Here is an 18,064-nt window from a genome sequence, read left to right as displayed (position 1 = left end):
TTCGGGCAGACAGCAGATTTCACAACTCTTTTTACGGGCAACATTTGCAAAACGGAAGCTTTAACACTCAGTATTGCTGCTGGCACTTCCTTATTTTTATTTTTATTTGATTTTAACTTTTTTATTTTTATTGTCTGCAATATGCAATTATATTTATGATACTTTTATTTGATTTCCTAAAGATTTCTTGCGTTTAGCATAACATAAAAAATAGCGCAAAAAATAAGTTGAAGAAAAATGAAAAGAAAAATTGTACATATTTGTCTAAGATACATTTATCAAACGCAGAGCTGAATTGCCAAATTGCCCAGACACCCACATACACACATGCACATAAAAATATAAATATATGTACTAAATATACATACATACATACATCTTTGCTGAATATCATCATTTGTTGCTTTCGATGGCTGGGGGTGGTGTTGTCGGGGTCGGGGTCAGGGTATTTGAAGTAAGCCCACAAGCCATATAATGTGCCATAAATATTAAAACGTTTTGACTTTACGCGCAGCACCCGGAGGTTAGCCACGCAGCAAGAACGGCGAGAACAGCAAGAGCAGTAACCAGTCGAGAGAGAGAGAGAGAGAGAGAGAGTAGCATCCCCCCGTTACCCATAGACGGAACCTGGTTGTGGCACGAGTTCTGACGCAGGCTTTGGGCCTGGCTGTAAAGCGCTAGCAAAATTATTTGCATTTTTTATATGGCTGAGACGTCAACAAAAAAAATAAAGGGGACTAGCTGCAGAGGCAAAAGAAAAGTCGCTTTGAGCATAAAATGTAAAAAGTGCAAAGGAAATTTAGACGCAGCCCCACACACACACACACTTACACACACACATCGCCTTAACGGCATCAGCGGAGGCAGATCAGAATTTTTTTTATTTTTATAAAAATATATATTTTAAGTGCGCTGCTGCTTGATTGGAGGCAGCAACCGGGGCTAGGGGTGAAAGTTGAGGGCTGAGGACTGAGGCACGGCAAGGCTAACGTTAACGCTAACGCTATCAACGACGGCTCTTTGCGGCTGCTTAACGTTGTCACACCGCCAGGCAAATTGTGGCCATGTTGACGCCAGTGAGCTTAGCCAGATAAGAGGAAGCCAGTCAAAATGAGCATGTTGCAAATGAAGAAGCGCAATTGAATCAAACACAATAATAAATTGCATTTATTTTGCAATAATTTGCATTTTGTCTGTCAGAATGTTGCTGCATGAAGCAAAAGCCCTTGAAGCATATCCTGTGATTACAGTACAGACACAAATGACATTTATTGCACATCTATGTATACTATGATCATTGAATTGCTCTCGGCCAGCTTATTATACAACTTGGACTTGGTAATTGAATGCCATTCGCAATACTCGAATTGGAAATAGTTAATCTCTTCTTATTTCTGTATTTGTATTTTAATGTGTTGTGTTTTTCACTCGTCTATTTTGCTTTGTCTAGTCTAATACCACAGATTGTTATTTGAATTAAACTCAATTACTAAAGTAATCTTGTGAAAATTCAGTAGCATAAGTTGTGTATATATAAGGATGAATAAAGCCTCATTTAGTAAATGTTGCTTTTCATAGTAGATACAAGCTCATTTTCAGTGTATTAAATTATTTATTTTTGCTATATAATCCACCTGCTTTTCGTTGAACGCAAATTGTTGGTTTAAATCTAACTTTTAATGAACACACTGCAACAAAATTTATGAAATTTGTTTGCTTATCTTTGTTTGTGCTGTGTGGAGAGGTGTGGGGATGTATGAGTGTGTGTGTGTGTGTATATGTACTGTATTTATTTTCGGCTTCTTTTTGCGAGCAATATCTATGGATTAAACTTTTTAATTAAATTGTAAGTTTCCCTGCAACGCCCATTGCCTATTTAAAAGTTGTGTTGAATGAATAATGAAATATGATGTTTTGAAATTAGTTTTGCATTGCGTTGCAATGTGCATCCTTTTTTTTTTTTGTAAATTTGTAGGCCTTTTTCATAATTGTAGAAAAGGGACAACAACAACTGTCAAGTCGTAATTACAAGAGCATAGAGTTGTCCAAATGGAATTCAAAACATACATTTATAGTTATATACTGCCTCCATGCACAACTGATTCCCTTTTGCAAAATCCTGTTCGTGTCATATGTAAATTTTTGAGTTTCGTATTTCATGCATTTCTCTATTTCTCTAGTCAAATCTTCAGTACTAACATATATCCAGACAATTCCTCTGAATGTTTAAGTGTGGCCAAATTAGCTTAATCTACTGGTATTAAAAAATTGCCTAAATTCCACTTCGCGGTTTATTTTCCTTATTATGATTGACTTTGTCTCGGTTATTTCGATCCTTGCAATAAATGTGCGACTATTTTGCATTTTATTATCCCAAGATTTATTTATATCTTTTATTTAATTTTATATTTTTATTTTTAATTTTATATTTTCTTTTATTATGTTATTTGAAATTGTACATATTTAATTCGGGCTTGAGAATGTCTTCTGGCTTTAGTGGCGCATAGACTATATACATTCCCATATTACCCATATTTGGGGGGTAAAGTGGTTAACATAAGACAAACAACAACATTTGCAATTTGCGGTTGCAATCGTTGGTCATCATTCACGTGATGGGTGGTCCCTCTGGATATTTGCTGGTCAATTGACTTGAGCTGAACTCTGGCTTGCAGCATTGCGCCAACAGCATAATTGAGAATCAATAGTTGATCAACCGGAAGCGGATGCGAGTAATGCGAATTTCAGATGCGGCTGCAGCTGCAGCTGCGGAAAGTGTTAACTGCTTTGCTTCCCCTATTTCTCTATATATCTCCATGTCTATATCTATCTTTATCTCTCTCTCCATCTCTCTATCTCTCTCAAACACTTTAGTGGAAGAGCAGCGGTCTCTGCTGACCGTATGTCAAAAATGCAAATCCAACATGGCCTAATACCTTAAGCGTTGTCATGTTGTCGCATCCCCAATTGGCAAGTCTATTGCTGCTACTGCTATTGCTACTTATGACTGACACGCCCACGATTGGGACTTGAATGGGCAACTGTGCGACTGGCCTGCTGCCTGTTGGCCATATAATGAATGTTTAAATGCTTCGGCGCGTGAATTATTATGGATTTAATTGTGCGCTATTAATGACTCTGCCTGGTGGATGCTGTTGTTGTTATTATTTGTGGTGAGTTGTTGTTGTTGGCTGTTGAGCCAATGGCAATGAGCGCTCATTAAAATTAAATTTGTTTTGCGTGTATAAATGCGCTCTGCTTTTGTTGGTTGTTGGTTGTTGTTCGTGTTGTAGTGTAAAGGACGAGAGCCCTTGACTTAAATGGCAACGCACAACACTCGAGAATTTTGCAGCAGCTGCAGCTGCTGTTGTTGTTATTACAGCTGTCAGTGTCACATAATTTTGCACTTTGGACAGGCCACAAGTACTCGAGGCTTTTGGTTTGCATGTCAAACACACCCACACACACACACACACACAAACACACAAACACACAAACACACACCCTCACACACATTTCAGTCAACGTCCGGCGGCAGCCGCAATATTTACATAGCATCGAAACACTTTTTATTGCATATTTTTATGCGTTGGCCAAAAAAAAAAGCAAGACAATTCCAATTGTACTACAACTAAAAGTTGCCGCCCGCATCGCACTGATTTAAAACAATATTATGCCACACATATTTAAACTGCTGCATTTTATTACACTTTTATTATTTTCATTTTTTGGCTTACATATATATATATAAATCCGATTTCTCTGTTGCAACTCTGCGTGTAAGTTCGCACCCGAAAAACAACTGCAATCAAAATAAATAAATAGCTTTTGTAATTGAATTGATATTCACCACGTTGAACAAGCTGAGTATTTGCAATTGTTTTTTATTTTGAATGTTAAAGAAACTGCATTAATTCTTATTTAAAATTCATAATGGATTTAAGGTGAAGACACTTTTTCACGTAGATACACTCTATGTATATATTGAAATATATATATATTTATATTTGCTTTTTTATTGGCTTAATGCAGAGCATTAAGTTTGTTCGCTTAACTTTCAGTAAAATCTTCTATTAAACTTCTCAAGAATATCTCAAGTTGAGTGTAATGCAATTGCTGAAAAGTAAACAGCGATTGTTGAAAACTTTTAGCTGCTGCTGTATTTGAAGCTTAACTTTGAACATTGATAAATGTGCCTTGTAACACCACACTCGAACACACACACACACACATACACACACACATTCGCCACAAAATCACGCAACGGGTAACGAAGAACAACAAAATATTTGACATAAAACCATAGCACGTAAGTTTCAATATTGGCACTTATGTGTGAGTGTGTGTAAATGTCTGTGTGTGTGTGTATGTGTGTGTATCTTGTCTTGTCTTGTCTTGTCTCGGGTTGTGTTGTGTTGTGTATGTGTGCGTGTATTGTTGCAAAATGAAGCTTGAAGGCAAGGGCACGCCCAGCTGGCTCGTACGTGTCATCTGCCTCAAATGTCTTGCAAAATGGCGGCCATTTTATACGTGCCATGTATGTGTGTGTGTGTGTGTGTGTGTGTGTGGGAGAATGGATGACTGTTTAGCAGCTGCGTTTCGTCAAAAGTCAAAACCAAAATCCAAAAATGCGGCTGTCACATGTGAACGAACCTGGTAAGCAATATGAATAGAGGGGGTGGTTAGGTGTTTAGGGATTTGTGTGGCAAGCGGATGAAACATGCAACAGACGCCATTTTTAATTTGCTTGTCGAAACTGATGCATTCGTGTGCGTGCTGTTGTTTTTGTGTGCAGCGCGATGTTGGTTTCCGTTTCCGCTTTTTGGGTTATTCAGCTGGCGGTGCTGAAATCATTATAGTTGTTCTTGTTGTTGATTTTTCTGCTCATTCCCTTTTTTTATTTTTGAAATGTATCACTTCCGCTGGTTGCACAAAAACACACACACACACACACACACATACGTCAAATTGCATCTGCAACGCATTTTTAGCTGCATTTTCCCACTTGGCACTTGCCAGCGCTTGTTGCAGCCATCGCAAATGGCGTGCGATAACAAAAATGGCGGCTCGCCCGGTTTCCGCTTTGTTTGGCTAGTTGCAGTTAGTTGCAACCATTTCCACTCTGATTCCACATTTCACGATACTGTACTGCAATTGTTAGCTTTGTTAACATGTGTCTCCGCTTATCGGCCTGCATTGTTGAAACTGTACAGTTGTAACCGTTGTCCCAACTGGGCCATTTTACTGACTTCCCATTCTCCATTCCACAATCCTGTGTATATCCAACATTCCATCAGTCGCCCGCACAAATGTTTTTGATGTGCGCACTCAAATATGCAAATATTTGTGCATATCCATTTGGATTTCTATTTGAGCTTCTAATTAAAAGCGGACTGCTAAATATGCAACACACACACACACAGCACAGCACACACATTCACCCACACATATTTTTGCAATGCTTGATTTACTTAGCTATTTCCAGTGTCTGTTGCCTTTGTGCATAGTTCAATAAGCAGTAATAGCAAAAATAAGCAAATGCCTCGGTATAAATAACATACAAAAACAAGTCAGTTATTTTTCATAGAAAAATGAATTCCTGGAAATGGATTGTGATTGTATTTGTTGCAGGAAATCAGCAAAAACACCCGGAAAACCAACGTTGATTTTTACATCTTGATGAACAACGTAAACAAGTTTTTGTCAATTGACATTTGAGTAGCACACTAGAGTACAGCAAGCCAACTAGGCATAGTTCAGTTTTATTTAACATGATTATCTTATGCATATAAATAACAAACATTAGTTTTGGGAAATAGCCATGAGCAAATCAGCTTATTTTCAAAAAGTATATTTATAAAACGATATGTTGCGTCTTCTTAGAAATCAGGTTTACCTTTACTTAATTTCAGAGCAGATTTTTCCAATTACGCTGGATTTTTTGTTACTTAAATTATTATTTAAAATTAGTATTGTAAGATTTATATACACAATTTAGAATTTTTTGAATTCATATACTTTAATTACATAAAAGTCATTAAATCGTAATCGGCGAGCGACTCGGTCTCCAACGCCAAAATAGCAGTTGAGAAAACATATTTCATTACTATTTTCTGAAAGTATTATTCTTAAAAGGTTTGCAAATTTTATTTTATTCTCTATTTTTTATTATTAAAAAATATATTTCTTAAAAATAGTAAAAATCCTTTCTAATTCAGAGAATTTTTGTTCTCACATATTTAGAAATTATTGCTAAAATGACTTAATTTTTTCTGAGTGTGTGTTGCCTGAATGTTTTCGCTTAGCAAAAGCAAATATAATTAGTAAATAATTTACTAAATATTCTAAAATTATGGTTGACCAGCTTTCTCCACTAATTTACCATTAGTAGAGACACTTAAATATCTAATTGCATTCACACTGCTGACAAATATAAATTGCTTTCGGTACTTTTCAATAGTCTCAATATTGACGACGTAAAAAGTAAGTTTTTGTTTGTGCCTCTGTTTGACTTTGACATTGAAAATGTTCACAAATTGAGAATGAAATGCGTATGCAAATGGTGCACCAATTAAATACGCTAACCAATTGAGTTGGCTAATGCGAGCCGGGTCAAATTATTATGTGGGGGTGAAAGGCACAAATTGACAGTCATTTAAAATCGATTTGTTGTTAATTGCAACCGGTGCTTAATGTGTTGATTCGATTAGTCACACAGGACACCACATAACACACAGCACACAACACACTGACGCAAAATGAGATTTGTTGTTATTGTCTGTGATTTCAAACCAATTGCACAAATATTGGGCCAAAACTGATTATGTAAATTCCTTACTGCACTGCTACCGTTCAATGGCTAAAGAGCAGCTAAACTCTATATAGAATTTTCCCTTTGCTTTTATAATATCAATCAATAATTACAATTTTTAACGTTTGATGTATAAGTATAACGTTTTTTAAGGTTTGATTAGTTAAGGGAAAAAATTTTGATTGTTAAGCAGCTTATATTCAACTCTAGTCGCTCTTAGATTTTTGTGTTACTCAATACAATTTTCAGTCACCTTTTTTAGGGTATTTGCCAATCGACTAGAGTCTTAAGAATATTTAGAGTGTTTTCTATTAATACATTTGAGGTTAGTTTTTATTGCAGCAAAAGCACATTTGATGCATTTGTTGTTGATTAAAAAAATCAAACAAATCAAATGGATTTTTAATGTTTGTGGCTTTATTTAATAAGTGTGTGAGTGTGTGTGCGTGTGTGTGTGTGTTTGATTGTTTTTGTGCATATCATAGAGGAATGTTAATTGCATAATTAATATACATAACGGTATTCGAGGAATAGTTTTGTGTTTTTGAATCATGTAAATTAGCAGCGCCAGCGGTGTTTGACGCGCTGCTGCTTTCTAATTACCAACTGACCCAATGCACCACCACCATCACCACTACTGGACGGCAGGCGTATTGCAACCGCTGGCAGCACCCAATTTTCGCGCACGCAATTAAAAACTTTAACTTTATGATTTGAGTTTTTCAACATTGGCAAAAACTTTGCAGCTCTGCATCATTATGGGCGGTTGGGTGTCTCTGTCTGTGTGTGTGTGTGGGCGAAAGAGAGATTGTAGAATGTGTGTGGAGTACTTTATAATGGAGTATTATATAATTCCAACTAGAGTCTATCCAGTAAATGAGATTTACGTTTGTGTTTGTCTGCAACTAATTTACAGCTAGTTGCGCATTATGACCCAAAAGTCGTAATAACATGGCCCAACAATTAGAGTCCATAATTATAGCGTGTAGTACAGCACATTATTCGGCTGGCCCTCCTTGATTAATTTTACTGTTAATGAAAACTCGCAAAACATTACATATTCAAAGTTTTCAAATCATACTAATTTTAACCCAGCACGCACTCCTTGTGCTGGTTTAACATGAGCTTATTTTAATGTATGATGAGAAAACAATCAAGAAAGTTTCAGTAAAGTTACAGACTAAATGCAACGTTGTAAATTTGAGATCCATTCAACAGCAATATGCACTAAACTAAGTAAGTAGCTGCCTTAAAAACGGCAAAGAGAAACTATTTCTAATGGAATCATTTCAACTAGAAAATTCCCTTGCTTTTTCAATTAGTGCAACAAAAAAAAATATAAAAAAATAAGTGGAGATTACGTTGGACAACATCCAAAAAAAAAAAAATTCAAATGGTAACAGCATCAGTTTGCCATGAACAGGCTGAATATGGACAAAAGATAATAGGCTGACTGGGACACTCTCCAGTTCATTGCAAAGTAGCTTTTAAGACTCACTGCCGTACTCTCTATACCTGCATGGATATCCATCCTCCTGTCATTTAAGTTACGTTGCAACCAAAACAAAGTCGAACAGCTGCAGATCTTTTCCATTTTCTATTTCCGCTTGAGACTGCAGTTGCAGCTTCTTTTTCCACCTTGCCGCACATCAGCAAACACAACAGCAATGTGTACAAAATAGAATTGCTCAATTTTCTTCTATTTTTTTTTTGTTTCCATACATTCCTTGCACTTCCTTTTTTGTGCACATACATGTTTTATATACATATATCCTTTTGCTCGTGCGTGTTCCCTTTGTTTTCACAAATTGAATTGTTTTTGCAAAAGAACTTTCTGATTTCCTTGAAAGAACAGTTCGCAGCAAAGAGGCAAACGTTGGCAAGGGTTCGGTCAACTGGGACGCAGCATGTAAATCAGCCTAAAAGCTTTTTATGTAATTGAAACACTTTTGAGTAAATGTAACAATTCAGTCGAACGGACGGACGGACGGACGGACTGACAAGCCATCTGCGTAATAATAAACTTACTCCATTACATCAAACTGTGTGTTGCTGCACATACTGGCTGTAAGTAAGGAAACTTTTCAAGTTAATCGCATTTCACTCTTTTGTGTTTGTAGAAGATACCTGAAACAAAAAGTTTTGTTAAGGCTATTAACACACAAACAAGTTAGAATCGTTGCAAAATCAACTAAATTTCTACGAGAATGGCCGTTTTTTGTATTGATTGTTTTTAGTAAGCACAACAAAAGACTGCAAAATATAATATGACTTTGTTGAAAATTCAAGTTGCTTACTGCTTTATTGTGTGCCTTTCTTGAATGGTATTCTAAACAAGCATCGTGATGCAATATTACGCATACGCCCTGTTAGCAGCTGTCATATGGCATATTCGTCTAGTCAGGAGGCAGCCAGACAGCTCGTCAGTTTCTCAGTCGCTGCTGGCAGTAACAATAAGCAAATATTAAAGTGCTGATCGAATAGAGAGTACCCTGTAGACAAAATTTAAACTTTTCGATAAGCACACGCAGCTACAAAAGTATATATTTACAGTAAAGCGATACATGCGACGTAAAATATAGATGTAGCAAATATTTTGGGTATTGTAAATGTGTATACCCCTTAATATTAGAAGAGGGTTTTACAAATGTCAGGTATTTACTGTGTTGTAATGCTTTCAAGGATGCTCGAGAGTTTGCGCAGTTGAGAGGGCGACTGTGGCATGAAGCTAGTCGAAATGCAAAGACAATGAACCATTCGACAATATCGAATACCGATACCTGACCCCGGAATCGAGCACGTGCATTGAACTGGTGGGTGACTTGAAGTACAATTCACGTAAAATCGTATCCTAGTCAAAAGGCATACATATTGGTTAAAATTTAAATTATAAAACAATTGCCAGCCCATTTCCAAATAAAGAAAAGGGTCGCTCACTTGTCAGGCTGTACGCTTAGCAATTGTCAATTATCCCAACCTTTCTTTTAGCCTTTTCTTTTTAGAACTAAAGTTGGGGGGACAGGACGAGAATACTTTGCAATGCAAAGCAAAGTTTGAACAAAATGCGACATAAAAGGAAGGGGCAAATATGGTTGGAAAAGGAAAATATTTCAAATGCTTGGGTTTACGTAAAGCGGCTTATAAGGCTTTTCAGTTCACCTCACGCTACTGCAGTTGGTAGGAGTCACTGACTAAGGGTTTATAAAATTGTGCGCACGACGGGGCTAATAAACTGCCTGGCATTCTCAGAAAAAAATCCTAAATAAAAGTAAATAAGGACGCCTATCTTAAATACACTAATATTTAAATACTCAGGGACTGAATATGAACAAATAGAAAATAATAAGGGATAGATCCCACATAGTTCCATTACCGTACATATACTAGTTTTACCATAATAAATACATATAAACAGAGATGGCTATAAGGCCCCCGATATATATATATATATAATATATAAATATACTCTTCAGGTGAGTGTATGGAAATAAAGTGACAAGCGGCAATTTACCTTAAAGAAAATGCTTATGCAACAAAACTTACAAAATGACTAACTGAGACACCGACAAACTGACAAGCGGACAGACAAAAGGCAGTCGGCAAAACACTGCGAGGTATTTATAATTAAAAACGTAAACCCTTAAACAACATTTTACTTGGGGCAACAACTTGCGACTGTCTCTCTGACAATAAGGGCGGCGGTGGCGGCGGCGGTGGCGGCAGTGCCAACAGCTGCAGCAGGGGCAGACAGAAGTCAAACAATAAAGCAGACAACAATAATTTCAACAATAACATGACAAATTGTTTCAGGGCACACAAGCAACTGCCTGCCTTGCCTTTGTTTTGCTGTCTCTGCCTGCCTCCTGGTTAGCTAGAGAAACGGAGTAGAACTACTAAAAGCAACCAAACAAAAATCTTTTACTTATTTATGTAGGTGTCGCAGAGTCCTTACTGCCTGCCACTAACCAAGTGCGAGTTGCTCGCTTGGTAAAAGTACGAATACTGCGAGCACTAAGAGCAATTATTAATGACAAACTTGACAGTTTTTTTTTTTTTTTTTGTATTATTATTAGATATTGTATACCAGATATAGCTTTTTGTTTTGTTCGGTAAGTTTTATTCGGTTTCCTTAGAAAATTAAGGAGGCGTCTTGTGTATAAAAACAAAACTAGGTTGAATAAGGGCATTTAAAATATAGTCAAAACTCGATTCCAGTTGTGAAATTCACGAACAAGAAAATTGCATGTGCAGGATTTTCTCCAATTTTATTTTGACTTTATGACCAATGTAATATGTGTACATCTTGAGCAGACCAACCAACCAACCAACCAACCAACCTTGAGTCAACTTTTTGTTTGTGTGCAAGTTATGATGATAAATTTGATTGCAACATGCGCATGTTGCAGTGGCATGTGCAACATTAGCCAGCGAAAAAAAAAAATAATTTGGCAAAAATGCTTCGAAATGTTATTTGGTTTTATTTTTGTTTTTGGGTCGCTATGTCGACGGCATAAATCAATTTGACTGCTCGAAAAGAAATGCACGTAAAATTCAGAACAAACATGAACATTTTGAAATCAACCAGAGAAAAGTCATGTATAAATATGAACTTCAATGATTTATGACAAAAATTCACAGGAAAAATGCATGCTGCAGATTTGAACTTAGTCCATTTTTTTTTAGATAAAATAAAGGCCTTAATTAAAAAATTCCCAAGGGAAAATATAAATGTTGTGCAGCTATGAAAATTGAGCCGCTGGTCGAGTTTTTGTATCTGCTACAATCTTAAAGCCAAGTTCCTGCGGCTGAATATTTCTAGCTATGTTGAATGTCACTTTCATTCATTTGAAATGCTTTTAGGGCTTTGATTTTTACACCACTTGGCAAAAACAAAGCGAAAGTGCGAAACGAAAGAACAATAAAAACATCTGGTAAAATTAAGTGAAGTGAGACTGGGCCAGTGGTATTGAAGTGTTTGTGTGGTCTGTGTGTGTGTGTGTGTGTGTGTGTGTGTCTGTGTGTGTGTTGTTTGTGTGTGTGTTGTTTGTGTGTGTCACTCGCTTTGGCCGCATGTGGCACATGTATGTGCTTGAAGGACATTCAATGGCTGTGCGTATTATGTTAAGCCCTTTCAAATGACCAGTCAGTTCCAGCAGCGAGTGACAGTTCCAGCTGTAGAAGGAGGAGCGAATTCAGCAGCTCTATGGTTGCTCCAGCTACAGCTAAAATGCAGCTTAGCTTTTCACAACACACACTCACACAGAAGAACACTTGTGCTGTGCGTTTTTTCTTGTTGTCATATCCTGTAACTGCAATATTATAAGCTGTATAACGCTGTTGACTTCTAAAGAACGAGCTAGAGCTAGCCAGCAAAGGCGGTTTGCTAAGCTACATTTAAACGCCTACACTTCTGCATGTAAAATGACAGTTTCATAAGGCACATGTTGTTGAGAACATTAACTTTTAAAGATGTAAAGTGATGGATGTTTTGTAAATCGTAAGTCTTAAAATGGAATAAATCTTACTATTTTGTATTGAGCTACAAGCTTTTCTGTTTAGCTTGGTGCACATAAATCCATAACATACTTTTCATCTGTGCACAGTGAAAGATATTAGTAAACAGGGTATTTCATAGATGAGAAATGTTAAAGTATAGCTTAGCTACTTGTTCCTATTTGATCTGGTGTGTTTTTAGCAAATGCTGTAAGTGTAAGTGGGCTTTCATGCAGCCATTTTGTGCAACGCTTAAGCAAACAATAAAGCATAATGAAAGTGTAAAGCTATTTGAGCCAGAAGCAAACCGCAGCCAAAGTAAAGTCTGGCTAAATCAAAAAGAGAAAAATGGAAAAATGGAAAAAAGGGGTCAAATAGCTGTGCCTCGAGTGCCACAAAAATGCACATAAATGTGATAGATATGTGTGCGCCTGTGGCAAGTTCTTATTCCATTTGGCTGCTGCTATATGCACTAACTGCTATTGCACGAAATCATTTTTGTGCAATCACGACTTGCAAGAAAATAAAAAGTAATGCCAGCTTTTGTCCAGCACCAGCAGTCGCAGCAGCAGCAGCAGCAGCACCACCACCACCACCACCCTCAGTAGCTTTTACTGCGATTTACTTGTGTCAGTTGCATGTTGCTCGTCGGTAGTTTGCCACAAAAGCATGAAAAATAGCTGCGTTTTGTGGCAAACTTTATTATTTGTTGCATGGCTGCGCTTGACGCTTCCATCTTGCTGCATGTCGAGTGAATTTTTAACATTTAATTATGAACATGTCATTGCGGTAAGAGGTTTATGAAATGAGATACAATAAAAACGCAACCAGACCAAAAAAATAATAAAAAATACAATCACAAATGCAGAGAGACAAGGACCAAAAAGCAGGAAACTATTTTTTCTCTGATTTTGATTTGCTCGCACAAAATTTGTTAAAAATCTCTTTTAAATGTGAAAATGTACGAAAAGTCACTAAGGACGACAACCCATTTAATAAATATATATGTTCCTTGTTAGCTTCATCGAAAGATTTTATATACATTTACAACCGCAAGAAATTTCAAGTTTATACTTATTCACAGAGCATAGAGTATCTATACTGAGTATAGAGTACGTAGAGTCCCTGATTTAATGTATGAGCATTTAAAGTTTATGTGTATTTTTTTTTGCTGAGTTCAATGTTATTTGAAAAGTTCAAATTGTATAAAAGAAATGTCAAACTGTATGCCATATGTATAAAGAGTAAGAGAGAGAGAGAGAGAGAGGGAGAGAGAGACACCCATAAACAGAGACAGAGAGGGTAATGTTAATGTATCTGCATGGTCGTAAATCACAATAAGTGCGCGCCGCAGAGGCAATAAGCAGACATTGCTCATACGCCGCATTGTTCGCAAGGTAAACTTCATGCAACCCCAATGTGGCCGAGACCCATCCCAAACCGATGCCATTTTTCATGGCACGCCAATCGATAATTCTTTTGTTCATTAAGAAGTTGATAAATCACAGCACCGCTACGTGGGTTCAAGAGTAGCTAACGACTGAAAATGAAATGAATTTCATAGTTCAACCTGGGCCAAATTGCAAACTCAATAAGCTGGTCAGCATAGTTGTTGCCACTTATGTGTGTTTGTGTCTGTGTGCGTGAGTGTATGTGTGTGTGTATGTATATGCTTGGGTTAGTGCAAGCGTGACTAATGTACTTCAAATAGTCTTTGACACTCAAACACACAAGCACGCACACACAAGAAGATAAAGAGAGAGAGAGAGAGAGAGAGAGAGAGAATGAGAGACTCGCTTGGTCCTTAATGCCTCACCTGTTGTTACTTTGTCCAATTGAGGTTGAAATTAACGCATCGTTAAAGCTGCCACAGTTAAGCTGACTTACTGTTTGCTCACCACCCACATTATAAAGCTGCATTAAAGCAATGCAAATTTATTGGGTTGAAAAGTGCAACTCAAACAAGTAACATTTTTATCTTATTAAGCACATTTTACGCAGAGTGAGCTTTTGCGTGAAGTGTCTTTACACAATTGTATATAATATTCAGGAAAGTACCTTTTATTATAGTTCAATATGAAATTTATGCTGAATATGCACTGTATGAACTGGATCTGTGTTTGTCTTGCTTTCTTCTTTATGGGACATTCATAAGCGTTACGCTGTGTAAATAGCAGCTTTTACACATCATTAAAGTAAAACTTCCAGCATCCAGCAGAAACCTCGACTACCAAAAGTTTGGTCTGTTTCGGTCTTATGTTCCTTTTCTTATTTCAGATTATGTGCTTTAAGCCTTTTGTAACTGATTAGATTTCGCGCAGCTACTCGAAGTTGCTTTCAAAAGTTTGTCCATAATTTATCGCTGGATTGTTGGCTCTCCGTTGGCTGGTTTGGTTCTATTGTACACCTGCTGTGCTGACTATTTAAACATTTTAATTGTATTTTAATGAAACGGAAGCCATTTTGAGTGTGCGGCGCTCTGTGCCCTGTAGTGTAATAAAATTATGTTTAGCATATATTAAGCGAACATTTTGAAAAGACTTACAGCTGGACGCAGACGTTGCACAAATTAATGAGAAATTATATACGCCCACGTACTCGCACTCAGAAATGAGGGAACAGCGTTGTCGAGAAGGGGCAAATGGAGTTGCAAGAAACTTGTTGAAGTTGAATGTGCGAAATCGACGCACAATTTGTGATTGCAGTTGGCAGAAGAGTGCGCGTTGTGTTGCATACTTTGGTTATTGCCATTGTTGGCATTCTCTCGGTGTTCCTCTATCTTTTTATAATATACTTTTTGATAGCTTTGTTGTGGTTCATTCTGTGTTGGTGCTGTGGTATTGGCTTGAGTTAGTTACAAACAATTTTATTTTTTAGTTTTTGCGAATTTTTGGTGTAAGCAAGTTTTGTATTAAAAAAGTTTTTTATCTTCTCTTCTACTTGCAGGTAAATGACATAAATTTTTAATTACTAACTGGAGAAAACTTGTCCTCCACGTGGGTGATGGTGGTCGTCGCCGTTGTCGTCGTCGTCAACATCGTTGAAAACTTTTCATCTTTCAGTTGCCGTCAAGTGTCAAGTGTCTGTCGGCCAGGCCAGAGGCAGAACCAAGAGCAAGACCAAAACCGAGACCAACGTCTTGCCAAAAGTTGGCCGTGCAGCTGCAGCTGGGTTATCCCCAATTGTTGCAACACAAATTGTAGTTGCCTCGTCACCCTGCTCTTGGGGTTAACATGTCGGATAGACAGTTGAACAGATGCCTACTCTTGGCAGCTGATAATCAAAACTTGGATGAAGAGACAAACTGCTGCCCCTATATTATTATGGTTAGATTGAAAACTGAATGTGTGTGTGTGTGTGTGTGTGTGTGTGTGCGGGTGAATAGAAATTGAGTTTAGTTAGGATTATGGTGGACCACAAAAAGTTGCACACAATCAGGCAGAAAGGGAGCAGCTTCTAGGCTGCAAATTAGCATTCAGCACATTCATTCAACTCATTGAGGCTTTGCTTTGCGCTTTTCGCTTTTCGCTGTGCATTCTAAAATCCGAAAGGAAGATGAAGAAATAGCAGCTGCTCCCGGATACGGAAATGTGCTTGGCAGACGAAATTATCAAGGGAGCCCAGCGCAACGACAAAAGGAGAGAGGAAGTGTTGCTATTCGACCATGCAATGGCGAAAAGCGGAAGATGTAATTAGGGTAAAAGCAAAATGGGAAAATAATTAACACTTGAGCATAATTAATTGCACGACAAATGACAAGAGCCACGGAAGGGGCTGATCTAAACTAAGTGGAATTCCCACCACTGAAAACCGTCAAGTTTTCTTATCATACATAGTCAACAAATCCCCTGTTCCATGATGTGTTCCCTCGTTATGTGCTCAGTGTAAAACAAAATATTGTTTGCTTTTTTTAAACGGATTACACACGCTCCATTTACCCAGTTGATAAAGATATTTTCAATTGCAATTTACCATGCAGCATGCAACATACCACTTGCATGCCACATTCCATACACGTGGTGTGAAGGACAACACTTAACAGTATCTCGAATTAGGTTATACACAAAATCTATTTCAATTTAAATTCCACTACAACATTTCACAAAATTTGAATAATATCAAAAAATCAAAACATAGTTGCCACAACGATGATGTCAATAAGAAAGTCTGCTTTTGTACTATGTGCAGAATTTAATTAAACCCTGTATTCAACGAGTAGTTGCTTGCACTTTATTTGAGTTAGTTGTTCTGCTAAATAATAAATGTTGCTATATAAACAATAATTTTCAGCATTATTAGCCAGCACTCAATATCAATTGAACATCGGTACTCATTAGTCATTTATTAACAACGAAAGGATATTAATTATTTACAGGGTATTTTCGTAATCTAGTACGAAAACCTATTCATTTTTTTTTTGTTGCATTCTTGTAGTTACTGTAAAGTTGCACTCACATTTATAGTGACATTGATTGTACTAATTAAATATAAATTGATTTACTGTTTAATTGAATTGTTGCTCAATACAACTCAACAATATACGGATATAAAAGATTCCATTGTGGTGCGCACAATTTCCATACATGTGTGTACAAACAGTTCAGTTCATTTCACATTTCATTTCGGATAATAAATTACAATAAACTTTTGCAATTCCCACTTGTATTTGATGTTCGCACTTCAGCAACTCACAATGCCAAAAGTCGGAGCAACATTTGCAAGCTTTCCATTTCGATTTGCTGAGGTTCCTTCGTGATTGATTTTATTTTTACATTTTTCAATATGGCAATTCAACAATAACTGACAGCCATGGCAACAGCTTAGTATAATTCATTCACAACTCGAACTAGTGCCAAATGCTCACAAAATGCTATAACTGGGTGGTTGGGGGAGTTGTGCTCAACTCATCAGTGCTTTGATGTGTTTGATGAAGTAGAAAATGCTAAGAACATTTTCAATGGCGCGCTGCCAATTTAGAGATTATCTCTGAAATCATAGAAATGGACATGAATTGTAATTAAATGCATTAAATATTTAATGAAACCCATAAACCCTTTTTCTGTGTGGCTCAATGACCTTCAGTATTTTTGGGGCCAACGCCATCACTCGCTTTTGTTTCATTTTTGGATTTTTTTTTCACTCGTATTGCTTGCGCGCGCTTGCCTATTAAGTTGGATAAATGAAACAAATATTTATGTTGGCGCCTGTCGGGTTTTCCTTCTTCATTTTTAATTAAAAACATACACACAACATTTTTGATGATTTTTGCGCATTGTCATCAGAACGCGAGGGCTCCTAACGTAGGGCTGTGTGTGTGTATGTATGTGGCGCCCAACGTGGCTCGTTTGTGTTTGCTTATGGGGATTTCAATCAGTGCCAAGGCAGCAGCAGAAGCAGCAGCAACAACAATAACTAAAGAGCTTCTCATTTAATTTAACTGGTACTTCTTTTCCAGTCGCTTGCTGGACAAAAGGCACACAACAATAACAGAGCGACATGACAGAATTTAAGTGATTTTCATTTAGTATTGCGCCCATCGCATTCAGCATCCAGCGTTCAGCATCCATATAGCATTTGGTCGGTCGCTGGTTATCTCATTGCTATCGATTGCGAGCCGAGGCTGTCGTTGTCATTGTCGTTGGCATCATCCTCAATCACAATCAACTGCATCCTTCCCAGGATGATGTTGATGATGATGACTGCCGTCCGGGTTCTCTTCTCGTTCTTTTATTGGGACCAGTGTTTCGGTGACCAATGGAT

At 37.3% G+C, this 18,064-nt stretch overlaps 1 protein-coding gene and 1 long non-coding RNA gene across 4 annotated transcripts in view; one reads left to right on the top strand and one right to left on the bottom strand.

Annotated features, from left to right (window-relative positions):
* LOC6559388 (syndecan) overlaps positions 1–18,064 on the top strand; it is a 123,595-nt gene that overhangs the window by 48,066 nt on the left and 57,465 nt on the right. The window lies entirely within an intron of this gene.
* On the bottom strand, positions 14,370–15,539 carry LOC116804978. Its single transcript, XR_004364965.1, has 3 exons — positions 15,280–15,539; positions 14,850–15,136; positions 14,370–14,790 (listed from the first exon to the last, which is right to left on the bottom strand). It is a non-coding gene; the product is annotated as an uncharacterized LOC116804978 (long non-coding RNA).

This window comes from Drosophila grimshawi, unplaced genomic scaffold, assembly GCF_018153295.1.
Source record: "Drosophila grimshawi isolate 15287-2541.00 unplaced genomic scaffold, ASM1815329v1 contig_1369, whole genome shotgun sequence".
Classification (NCBI taxonomy): domain Eukaryota; kingdom Metazoa; phylum Arthropoda; class Insecta; order Diptera; family Drosophilidae; genus Drosophila; species Drosophila grimshawi.
The sequence above is the reverse complement of the archived record's forward strand: the minus strand, read 5'-3'. Positions and strand labels throughout refer to the sequence as shown.